Source organism: Epinephelus moara, chromosome 15 (genome assembly GCF_006386435.1).
Source record: "Epinephelus moara isolate mb chromosome 15, YSFRI_EMoa_1.0, whole genome shotgun sequence".
NCBI lineage: Eukaryota > Metazoa > Chordata > Actinopteri > Perciformes > Serranidae > Epinephelus > Epinephelus moara.
The window spans coordinates 14,937,697-14,949,859 of record NC_065520.1 but is presented as its reverse complement, the minus strand read 5'-3'; the positions used below and the strand labels follow the sequence as shown (position 1 = coordinate 14,949,859).

The window sequence follows — 12,163 nt, the reverse complement described above, 5'->3', positions numbered from 1 at the left end:
TGAATTTATAAAGTCCAACGCCCAAATAAAAAGGCTAAATGCGCCCGGAGAAAAGGCCATATGTGTAGCAGCAGGATAGCTCAGTGGGTAAGACTACTGACCTTAGTGCGGGGGACTGGGGTTCAAATCTGATGCTACCATATGCACGTCATGTCACGGCATGGGGGAGCCAGGACGCCAGGAAAAGTGGGGATGTCATCATCATCCCCCACATTGAGTACACGATTAATGCACACATTTAACAGTAAACTGTAACACAAATAATCTATTGTCTACATATCTAGGATAGACAGGAGGGCAGTTAAGGATGGTTGCTAGCTAGGCCTTGGGCATGAACATGGCATGAAGGTGGCTAGGACTGGGGTAATGGGGAAGGTGGACTGGATGATAGGAGGGCAGGGGTAGGGAAGGCAGCCAGACCTAGGACAGGAAGGTGTAATAGGTAGGGGCTTAAATGTTTTAAAAACAATTTTTCTAAAAATTACATTTTATTTATGAAAAGAAATAAAAGGTCAAATATGTTTAATAACTTTTAATAAAATTACTTTTTTTTTTGAATGACATTTATGAGAAGAAATAAAATGTCAAAAAATGTTTAAGAAACACAGACGAAGTCTGTGTTTCTTAAACATTTTTTGACATTTTATTAGACATTTTATGACATTTGTTAGACATTTTAACTTTAACTTTCTTAAACTCAGCCTTGTTTATTTATTGTTTATTTATTGTTGTTTCTTAACAATTAAAGTTAAGTTAAATGTAAAAACGTCTAAGTTTATTTATGTCTAAGTATTTATACAATTAAGTAATAGTTAAGTTAAATGTACTTTATGTGTTTTAGACATTTAACTTTCTCCAAAAAAAAAAGTTAAAATGACTTGGGTAACTGTGTTTAAAATCTACTTTAAAAAATATATATCTATAGATATATCACCTACCCATTACCCAGACATCTTCCTATCTATCCTTCCTAGCCACTTTCCTGCCTACCCTACCTTTCCTATACTATCATTCCTATTACCCAGTCATCATATCATTCTTACTACCCAGTCCTAGATACCTTACTGCAAACCATAACTTTACTATTACCCACTTAATGTTACTCAACGTGGGGATGATGATGACATCCCCACTTTTCCTGGCGTCCTGGCTCCCCCATGCCGTGCCCTGACGTGCATATGGTAGCATCAGATGTGAACCCCAGTCCCCCGCACTAAGGCCAGTAGTCTTACCCACTGAGCTATCCTGCTGCTACACATATCACCTTTTCTCCGGGCGCATTTAACCTTTTTATTTGGGTGTTGGACTTTATAAATTCACCTGTCCTGGATAAGGATCAAACCATTAACCTGAGCAGATTTGAACCCCAGTCTCCCGAACTAAGGCCAGTAGTCTTACCCACTGAGCTATCCTGCATACACACATGGCCTTTTCTCCAGGCGCATTTAACCTTTTTATTTGGGCGTTGGGCTTTATAAATTCACCTGTCCTGGATAAGGATCAAACCATTAATCTTGTCAGATTTGAACCCCAGTCTCCCACACTAAGGTCAGTTGCCTTAACCACTGAGCTATCCTGCTGCTACAGATATGGTCTTTTCTCCGGGCGCATTTAGCCTTTTTATTTGGGCGTTGGACTTTATAAATTCACCTGCCCTGGATAAGGATCAAACCATCAACCTGAGCAGATTTGAACCCCAGTCTCCAGCACTAAGGTCAGTTGCCTTAACCACTGAGCTATCCTGCTGCTACAGATATTGCCTTTTCTCCGGGCACATTTAGCCTTTTTATTTGGGCGTTGGACTTTATAAATTCACCTGTCCTGGATAAGGATCAAACCATTAACCTTGCCAGATTTAAACCCCAGTCTCCCGCACTAAGGTCAGTTGCCTTAACCACTGAGCTATCCTACTGCTACACAAATCACCTTTTCTCCGGGCGCATATAACCTTTTTATTTGGGCGTTGGATTTTATAAATTCAACTGCCGATCTTCCGAATACCCAAGCAGCGCTTTAACAGCATGAGCTATTCCACCTCACACTTGCTTTGTGTTTCACAAAGCCTTTCATTCTCTCCTCTGGACAGTGGCCTTTAAAACTGACCTGCCCTTGATGAGGATCGAACTTCCAATCTCAGAGCAAGCAGCAGTTTAAGAGGCTGAGCTATTCCACCTCATACTTCAGTTGTGTTTCACGGAGCCTTTCATTGTCTCCTGTGGACAGTGGCCTTTAAAATTCACCGGCCCAGATAAGGATTGAAGTTTCATTCTCTGGATTCCCAGGCAGCGCTTTAACAGCCTGAGCTATTCCACCTCAGACTCCCTTAGTGTTTCATGGAGCCTTTCATTCTCTCCTCTAGACAGTAGCCTTTAAAATTCACCTGCCATGGACTAGGATCGAACATTAAACCTAAGGACTTCCAACTGCTTCTCTAACAGCCTGAACTACCAGGCCAGAGACACTTTGTCTGTGTTTCTAAGACATCTTCACTTACTAACTGCAAAAGAGAGTGACTGTTCACCTGAGAATTGAACCCTGATCCTCTAACCTTTAAACCGGTCTTTTATCTCCCTGAGCGAACGAACTGGAGACACACAACTCTGCCTCCTTGAAGATTTTCTCTTGTCCTTAGACAAAGCATTAAAAAAGTAAAAAAGGAAGTCCATGTATAACTAATTTAAAAATATTTATAATATATGTAAAAAAAAAACCTAAATAACTCAGTACAGTGTGTTGAAAACACCTCAATGTTGTAACTTCACAAGACAAAAAACTGCGGATTCTGACCAAAGTCAAATGACATGGTATAAATGGGGGGTCCCCTGGAGAACTGCAGACGTGGTGGATGGTCAATGCATGGGACTTTTACAATGTAGGTTTGATTGGTTACCTGAGTATTGTATGTAAAAAATATAACCCTCATAAAATGTCTTATTACAGTATGTTGAAAAAAATCATAGTATGGTATTTCTTGAAATGAGAGTCCTAAATCACAAAAAAACGTCATAGTATAGTGTGTCATCCAAAATTTACAAAAAAAAAAACGTCACAGTATAGGATGTCTTCTGAAATCGGAAAAAAAAGTCATGGCATAGTATGTCTTTCAAAATCATGAAAAAAACATCATGATCTACCATTCAGCACACATTCATTGTCATCACTGTACAATAAGTGGTATGCAGTTCATCCACTGAGTAGGATGATCTCTTCTCTGTTGTATTGGACACAGTTGTATTGAGCAGAGTTGTATTGGACAGAGTTGCATCAAAGGTATGACCTTCCACATCTGCAGAGGGCTCCACAGTACTCTCCAACTGTATCCCAGCCATAGACAGAATCAACCAGAGATACAATCAGTGCTTCTCAAAGTCAAGGATGCTTCCTTTGTAGGAGAAGTCAGGAAAGGGTCTTGCCTAGCCTCTGTAGGACCTAACATATGGTGATCACACATTGGAACAGGCTAGCAAGTGCCCAGGTGTGCATCATTTGAAGAGGCTTTGCCTTCAATTTTGGAAAATGGTACACAAAGAATTGTGGGTTCTTCTGCCCCGCTGAGGGTGCACACATGCTATCTCAAAAATATCTTGAAGGACGGACTCGGTCCCTGGTAGAGTTTGGCAGGATTCATAACATCCTTACAGGTTCCTACTGCTGCTTGAATGTTAAGTACAGAAGAAAACTAAATTATGGGGTAAAGGGAGTAACAATTGACCATTTTAGAGGAAAGGAGAAATGAATTATACTCTATTAACGCTGTAGTAGGCAGTTTTATCTTATTGTCATTGTGCAATAAATCCCATTATAAACTGAGCATATTGTAATTCAAGTGGTCTGAGAGAGAACAAGACTTCTGCACCTCCTCTGGGCTGTTTTAAGGCTTTAGTAAATCTAGCCTGTGACGGGAGTTTGGCCAATTAAGGTCAGTTTAGAGAAAGGCTGCTCATATTGGCTGTTCTACAAATGCAGATAGGCGTGCACATCTGGTGAAACCCTGATTTAACCTGTTTAATCATCATTTTTTTCCAGACATGAAACTATCCAAATCATCTGTCACTGGTAACCCTTTGAAATAGTCAAGAGGAGTAAAAGAAGCCATCTACGTCAAGCTGGAACGACCATTGTTAAACAGAGGGGGTGGCCTACGACACCACTTATCATCCACCGACAATGCAGTCTTGGGATCCCTCCCCAGACGACCTCACATCCGTTCACCCCTGGTCCCACCTGACCCTAACGACTCACATGGTGGCCAGGTGGGTCAGCGACTCACATTGTGACCTTAACGACTCTGCAAGGGTTCCCACCCACACAGGGTTTACATCTACTCTACACTTACAAACAACAACAAATTCACAACTCATAAAGCATACTTACAGGTTGTGATCCCAAATCTCCAGATTTGCCCTCCAGTAAAATGGAGGGAAAAAATAAAATGTCTGAGTTATATTGTTGAGAAATAGTGTTCCAACCACTTCCTCTTCATCTCTTCTTCTTTTGGCAGCCCAAACAAGCGTCACTTGTGGTTGCACTCAAAACAGCAGTGTCTCCTCAACAGCTCAAACTCTCTGCAGCTCTGCTCTGAGTAGGTTTGTTTGGGGCCTCAGCTCTTTGTGCATTTGTTACATTGTGATGCAACCAAGTAAGTAAAGGCAGGAATGCAAACTAGGCGTTTCAAGCAGCTGAGGAGCTGTGTCTCTGTGGGGAAAGAGAGCTTCCTTTAGCCTGGACTTTGGGCATTTTTTACTTAGCAGACCTTATAGATGCATGAAAATGCGATGCAAAACACTACGGAAGAGGGGAAACCCCAAAAAGCATAAGAGGTCCTCTTTAACCTGCTATTTCCAGGACCTAATGTGGCCCTTGTTTTCCTAATTCATGGATTGAAACAGCTGTAAACAGCACAAAAAATAGGCATTTGTGCAGTGTCACCTCCAGTTACCTTCCCATCTGGACTGCACACATACAAAGAAGCCTTTTCTTGTTGGGATGTTTTGCAGTGTATGTGAATTACATCAGCAAACAGGAAGTAAACACAGACCCAAGGTTTTGTCTATCAATGCAATTCCACTGACATGCTCTATTGCAGAACCGCTTCAGTGGTCAATTTTGTTCAAATACAGCAGGTTGAAATTCACTTTGTGCTCAATCTGAATGCACCTTTATACTGTTTGTATGGCGCACAATGGTTTCTATGGCTACTGTGGCATGACAGCCTGGTCCTGACTCTTCTCTGTAAAGAGACATGAATCTTGCTGGAATCATTTTGACCTCCTTGTCATCTTTGCAGAGTTTTTTAAGCGATGTCCTGCTCTGCACTGGCATCGTTTAGCTTCAGAGGGCCTTGTCTGCAGTGCAGACCTAGAATTACAACAAATAACCTTTAATTTTAATTTCTGCAGAGCTGGCATTTAGCAGACACACTGTTCTTATCTGACAGGACCAAGAGTCGTGGTTGGTCATTGAAGCAAAACACAGTAACGCCTACACTCACACACACACATACCGCATAATAAAAGGCTGACAGTATAAATTTCTGTGGCATGTTCACTTTTTAATCTGAAAAGCCAAGTGTGCTGTGAAAAAGACAAATTTTACTCCCCAGCCACCCCAAGTTTGGAGTTTGGATTCTGACCAAATTATTAGAAGTGAGGGAGTTTGGAGATAAGGGCTTGAGAGCTGGTGGATGTGTGTGTGGGTGTGTGTGTTGCTGTTGACTCTGTAATTAGGGATTTTGAAAAGCAGCCAAGCAGAAATGACTTTTTATCGGTCCCTGTATGACCTACTAACTATAAGAGAGAGCCAGACAGACCAGAGAGAGACAGAGGACAGAGACAGTGAACACATCTCAGTGACATCTGTGATGAAGAGCTGTTCTAAACAGGCATGCTTTTCAATCTTCTGTGTCACATCCATGGAACAAATACGCTTCAGTTTTAATCAGCACAAGCGGCCACTTCACTCACAATTTATTTCTGTAACAGCAACCCAACGCATCCTCTGACTTCTGCACATAACTGCTGAGTTTGGGGCTGTGAGCTCTGAGTACACAACAGCACTACTTCATCAGAATGGATCCAGTGGAAACTCTGACAGCGTCTGCTGCTGCCTGTAGAGAGAATGTGTAAGCGATGATCCACAATGATGTCTTCTCCAGCATGCAGGAGAGGCTGTAGTCCAGACCAGCAGACAGCAGCATTACATTAGTTTGATTGGCCCCAGTGCAAAGATTTTTTCTGCACGCTTGCGCTCAGACACACACACACACACACAAACAGGTGGTAAATTGGGATAGGGCTGTCCGAGGCTGCCCACACACACACATACACTCTACTCAGGCTGCCCCCCTAGTTAGAGAAAATCCAAATACCAATTTTCACAGCAGCTCCTGTGTAACGGCAGTACCAGAAAGTTTACTGATTTGACAGGGAGTCGGGTTGGTCCAGCATCAGACCCTCCTGGGGTTTGCACTGGCTGAATTCAAATTGCTACAGCAACAGCAGACATAAGTTGCTGCCTGCTCCCGTCCTGGGAAAATAAAGCTTAAATACACTATTGCTGAAAGGCATGCATTAGAATAGCTGTGTCTACTACTGAACTGGAGGGCATCCCTCCCACCCTGCAAACCAGTCTTTGATCACCACCACAGACAGCAGCCAAAGCATCAAATTTCTCAATTCTAATCTAACATCATGCCCTGGACTCAAACCACCACGGTCTGATTTCCCTAAGCAGCAATAAAATCGCCTTCCAACATCAGCCCTAGACCTAAAGACCATAAACAAATGCTTTCTATATGCAAATGTTCTGTTGTATATCAACTGCCAATTGAGTGTATCCAAAAGTTCTGCTAGGCCAAACGAACCCAAAGAGAGCCTAAAGAGCACCTGACAGGAAGTCGTCCCTTTATTTCTAGTGCCATCTGCTGTAACCGTCCAACATCACAGCTCCAGTTACATTTCCTAAGAGCGTGTCCCAGCCTTCTTTGAACTGCCTTTTACATGCCAAACATCAACACCTTAAAGGTGTTAAGGTGTTCAGACTCCAAGCCCCCAAAACGTTCGGTAAATGAGCTACTTCCAGCTACTTCTCTCTGATCCCATTTTCCCTGACTCAGATACCCTGAAGAGCCACAAATCAACCATGAGTCAACACTTTTCTACAGATGTTTCACATTAAAACCTACCAGGAAAGGGAGGCTTACAGCCTTTGATACTCTGGAAGGCTTTTAATGTGAAACAGCTGTGTAAGAAATGTTAACAGACTGAGAAAGGAAACTTTGCAGAGAGCAGAAAGTGTAGCCCAAAAGCCCCAAGGATTACTGTATGGCAAAATACTGAATTGGAAATTTGTATAGGAATATGGTCATATGCCTTCAAATAAAGAATCTCATAAAAACTATTCACACAATGTTCAAGAGGTCTTCAGCAGGTAATAACACATGTGAAGTGCATGCTAATTGTCATTACATAGCCATATCCAAAATCAGACTAAGAAACAAAAGACTTCATCTCCAATCTTGGACTTTAACACCACTGACACTCAGCTTAACTTGGAGTCTAGAGTTTGACTTGGAAATACTTGACACTGTCCCCCAAGTCCAAAAATGAAAACGTATCCAATCTGACAGCACCCAATCAAGTTGCAGGAGAAACCATACCAGAGATCATTTCGTTGGTGTACAAAAACTATGTGGTGCTCAACAAAATCCAAATTGCAGTAAGCAAAATATGTCATTTGAAAATTAAAGATGGAAACACAGCAACTTCCAGCTTTGAAAGGAAAGTCAAGGCTAATAGTAACCAAGCTGATTGCTAGCTAACAGCATTGTAACTTTTTAACAAATTCGTTTTAATAAATGAATACAACATTTTACAAAGCAATTGTGATTTTTGTGAATTTAATATATCAATCTGTTGTTCAAATGGCGTTACATTTGGTGAAGAGCACATGATGACTTGGTTTGGACGCAACACTCAAAGTTTAGCACATGGGACTTGTCGGTCTTTACTTGACACTTGACTGGGGACTTTCCTGGGATTTGAATTGGGACTTGAGTGCAAAGATTTGCTTGTGACTTGCAAAACAATGACTTGATCCCACATTGGTGTGAGATCAGCAGAATATAAACATTATTTATGGCTAAATGTATCAGTAAAAGTAGTGAACAGTATGTGACCCTATGTCAGGGAGTAGAGGTATACGAACACATATATATGTAGAGGAACGAGTATTCTGCAGAACAACTCAGATTTGTTTCAGTGAGGATGTATGGGATACTTATTAGTGATGGCCAAATGAAGCCTCATGAACCACCAGTTGTATTTGCTGAACCCACTAGATGGCACTCTTGGTGTAATGAAAAAGGCTCAAGGGATGGCAATGCAGTTTGGTTTCAACCGTTTGTTGAACAAATAGCGCCAGAGTGGACCCAAAAAATAAAGAAAAATGCTTCATGAAGCTTCATTTGGCCATTGCTAGTTGAAACCAAACTGCACTGCCATCACTTGAGCCTTTTTCATTACACTAAGAGTGCGATCTAGTGGGTTCAGCAAATACAACTGGTGCTTCATGACGCTTCATTTGGACATCAATAGAACAGTTCGTATGATATCCTATGGAAAATGTATGCACGATCGGTTGTACAGTATCCTACAAATTTGCACTTCACGACTGACATTACGTACTTAACATACAATTATCTATGTAAAGTTACGGAGGTTAGGTTCAGGCAAGTGAAGGTACTGTCGTAAGGTTTAGGAAAAGAAACATGGTGAAGACAGATCACATGAATCTGAACACGTGACTCCAGGGGAAAGTCCTGGGCAAATGTCAGTTTTTTTGTGATCCATCCACCACCCAAATCTGCCTCCTTACAAGCGCTCAAGACTGCTTCCTTGGTCATGTGATTGCAGCCTTTCAAAATATGTGGAATATGTACGAATTTGGGTGCATTGCTTTTTGTAGGACAGAAAATTGTGAAAGAGCCTGCTAGGGGATGGCTCATTTTTGCTCCGAGGCCCCAATGCCAGTTAATCCAGCCATGTGTGGAAATGCACATATGCTGAATTCATTGAGAGAGTAGGAAAATATAAATGAGGTTTTCAAATGTGACATAATAATCATACTCATTAGAAGTTGTTATAAAACCTCAAAATATAAACATGTATCGCAGGACCTACCTCTCTCTGATGCGAGGCCACTATCTGAGAATTTATGGCAGTGCACTTGCATGTAATTCATGTCTGTATGGGTTATAAATATTCACTTTGGGGACAATAATGGTTTGCACAATTAAGTTTTATTGAGCTGCATCTGTCTTTCTCTCTAATCGCCTTTTGGTTGCTGCTCACCAGTCTGTCCTGTTGCCCAGTTTGTCAGCAAAAAGCACAGCTAATAATATGTAATTCTCTCAACACTGCTCCCATCTGCCAGCCCTTTCTACCTCTCTTTCTCTCCTTCTCAATTTCACACACACACACACACACACATACATGCACTGCAAATGTGCCAGATACTTAAAGCACAGCACAACAAAGCTACTTGTATCAGCAGGAAGCAAAAACATGCATTAAAGTGCGTAACAATTTTTAATCAAACCCTTAAAATGTGCTACAATAGCTTAACTGCTGCACACACACATTTCGCCACATCTCCATGCCTCTCTCTTACAGTAGAGCACTCACACATGCCACATAGAGTGTGTGCAGAAGAGCTGTACTTGCAGTATTTTAAAGTTGAGATGTGGGGAAAGTGCTGGGAGCTGGCACAGGAAATGGGACAATTACATAAAGACTAATAAAACCCAGCGGGGAAATGATAAACAGCAAACAAGAAGGGTTAGAGAAGCAGCCAAGGACATCTGTACAGTATAGAGTTACAGTAAATATGAAGTGTCTGCCTTTTAACACTTATTTTTGACACCTAACTCTGAACACACACACACACACACAAAAACACTATTTTCTTCTCATTTTAAAGTAATCACAGTTCAGAACATTTCTTGTAAAGGATGAGATGGAATGTAGAGTGCACTTACTTGTTTACCAGGCAGTTGTGGAAAGACTCAGGGGAAAGTTCTGTCTCTCTCGTTTCCTATGACTCTCATTCATGCACCTCCCCGAGCCCCCTGCTTTTGTCTCCCGAACCAGTTCATTCTGGTTACATTAGCCCCATTCACCCCACGCCCTCACAGTAACACACACACACACAGTAACTATTAACCCCCCAACACACACACACACACACACACACACACACACACACTCCTGGCTATTTGAGATTATAAAAACTAGGTATTATCTTTAAACAGAGAGTAGATTTTGAAAGACAAAAAAGACGTCCTCATATGGGGACAGTGGGTTTATTTTAATGATAATGTAACTCTATGGGTTAGGGGTCACTGTTCAAGTCTAAAACTAGAACTTTAAAATTGTTCATTTTAACACCTAAACACTCATTCATTCATTTTCCGTAACCGCTTATGCTCTTGCGGGTTGCGGGGGTGCTGGAGCCTATCCCAGCTGACATTGGGTGAGAGGCGGGGTACACCCTGGACAGGTCACCAGACTATCACAGGGCTGACACATAGAGACAGACAACCATTCACACCTACAGACAATTTAAGCCCTTTTTAGATAGGAGTTGTGCAAATTTGCAGGAAAGCCCAATCAGTCTTCTTTCAGCATTGGCAGTATAAAAACAAAATCGGGGAGTGCAGCAAAATGCCGCCTACCTACTTTTGTTCACACAGAATGCGCCTTTTTCGGGGCAATGGGGGGCGTGAGCAAGTAACAAAACGTGTAGCTCAGCGTGTGACGTAAACAGTGACGTGGGAGGGAAGCCACGGCTGGTCAGTCCTTCAGCGATTCTCTCGTAAATCGGCCTGTTCTTCACCGTCCCCGTCATCTGACGGTTAATGGCCTCTTGGTTTGCGAGGACAAGGAGGGCGCGCAATTCCTTGTCTCCCCAGTTGCTCATCTTTACAGTGTCTGTCAGGTTTGTGTTTCCCTCTTGCTACTAGCTGCTCGCTAATTCCTGCTATCAGCTGTTTCCTGTTTATCCACCGCCAGTGGCTTGCACGTGTGGCATCATCAACAGCTCCTCCCACAAGTCATCAACAGCCCCTCCCGTTGCGGAAGGCCACCTCAGTCTGTTTAAACTAAAACGGTTCCACCAATATGACTACCCTACGAGGCGGAAAATTGGGCACCTCGGATCAATTCGCCAATCTGCCTCTGTGTGTATAAACGCGCGCACCTGACCGGCAAATCGGCCCAACATTCGCGGAAAATCTGGCAGTGTAAAAGGGGCTTTAGAGTCACCAATTACCCTGCATGTCTTTGGACTGTGGGAGGAGTACCCCGGAGAAAACCCATGCCAGGAGCCCTCTTGCTGTGAGGTGACAGTGCTAACCACTTTTGTTTAACTTCTATATGAACATTTTACCTGATTCCCAGGTGATTTGAAGTAAGAAGCAATTCCAAACTAAATCTGGCTTCTATTCCGCTGCCGAGGAACAAAGTTCTGACAAGCTCACCTGTGTTAGCGTACGAGTTGCACGAAGAATGTGAGTCCATTGTCTTCAATGCTGAAGACACAAAGTTCACATTTATTGTTTGATCCTTGTTTTTTATTATCAACCGAGTGTGAGATCACGTCAGATGTTGCCAAATCTCGTGAGAGAGACATGTCTCAAACAAAGTTAATTTTCTGCTGATTTGTCTGTCTAGTTGGGGCTTGTGGAAAATGGTTCCAAAATTTACTTAAGTGACTATGGGGAAAAGGCAACGGTTATATTCTGTACTAACATGTACTTCTTTAATTCTAGTGAATAGATTAGGACCATCGCTAGTCTCCTAAAGGGGCAGGGCATTGGTGAAACCCATGTGACACACATACAGGAAATGAATCTTAAGTGGGCCATCTCAGTTTATCAATAGTCTCTGGACTGATTTAGCAGAAATGCCATCTTGTGTTTACAGACATTAGTGTAGTGTGCTTTTGCTATCACTAGATGGCACATAAAAGTGTCCACGAATGAGGCCAACAGGTCTAAGTTCAGCAGAATGCAGCAAATCCAAAATGTAATGTCGTCATATGAGAAAGCAGGGTTGTTGGAAGTTAGGCCAGAAGCTGCAAAAGTGCTCAATCAAATCCTGTTTCC

General features: G+C 42.2%; 1 protein-coding gene across 1 annotated transcript in view; it reads right to left on the bottom strand.

The window, feature by feature from the left end:
* LOC126402040 (midkine-B-like) overlaps positions 1-10,172 on the bottom strand; it is a 39,006-nt gene extending 28,834 nt beyond the window's left edge. Inside the window, exon 1 of the mRNA XM_050063693.1 lies at positions 10,037-10,172. The gene's annotated coding sequence lies outside the window, so the exon portion shown is untranslated. The remainder of the gene's footprint in view (positions 1-10,036) is intronic.
* Between the last annotated feature and the right edge of the window lie 1,991 nt (positions 10,173-12,163).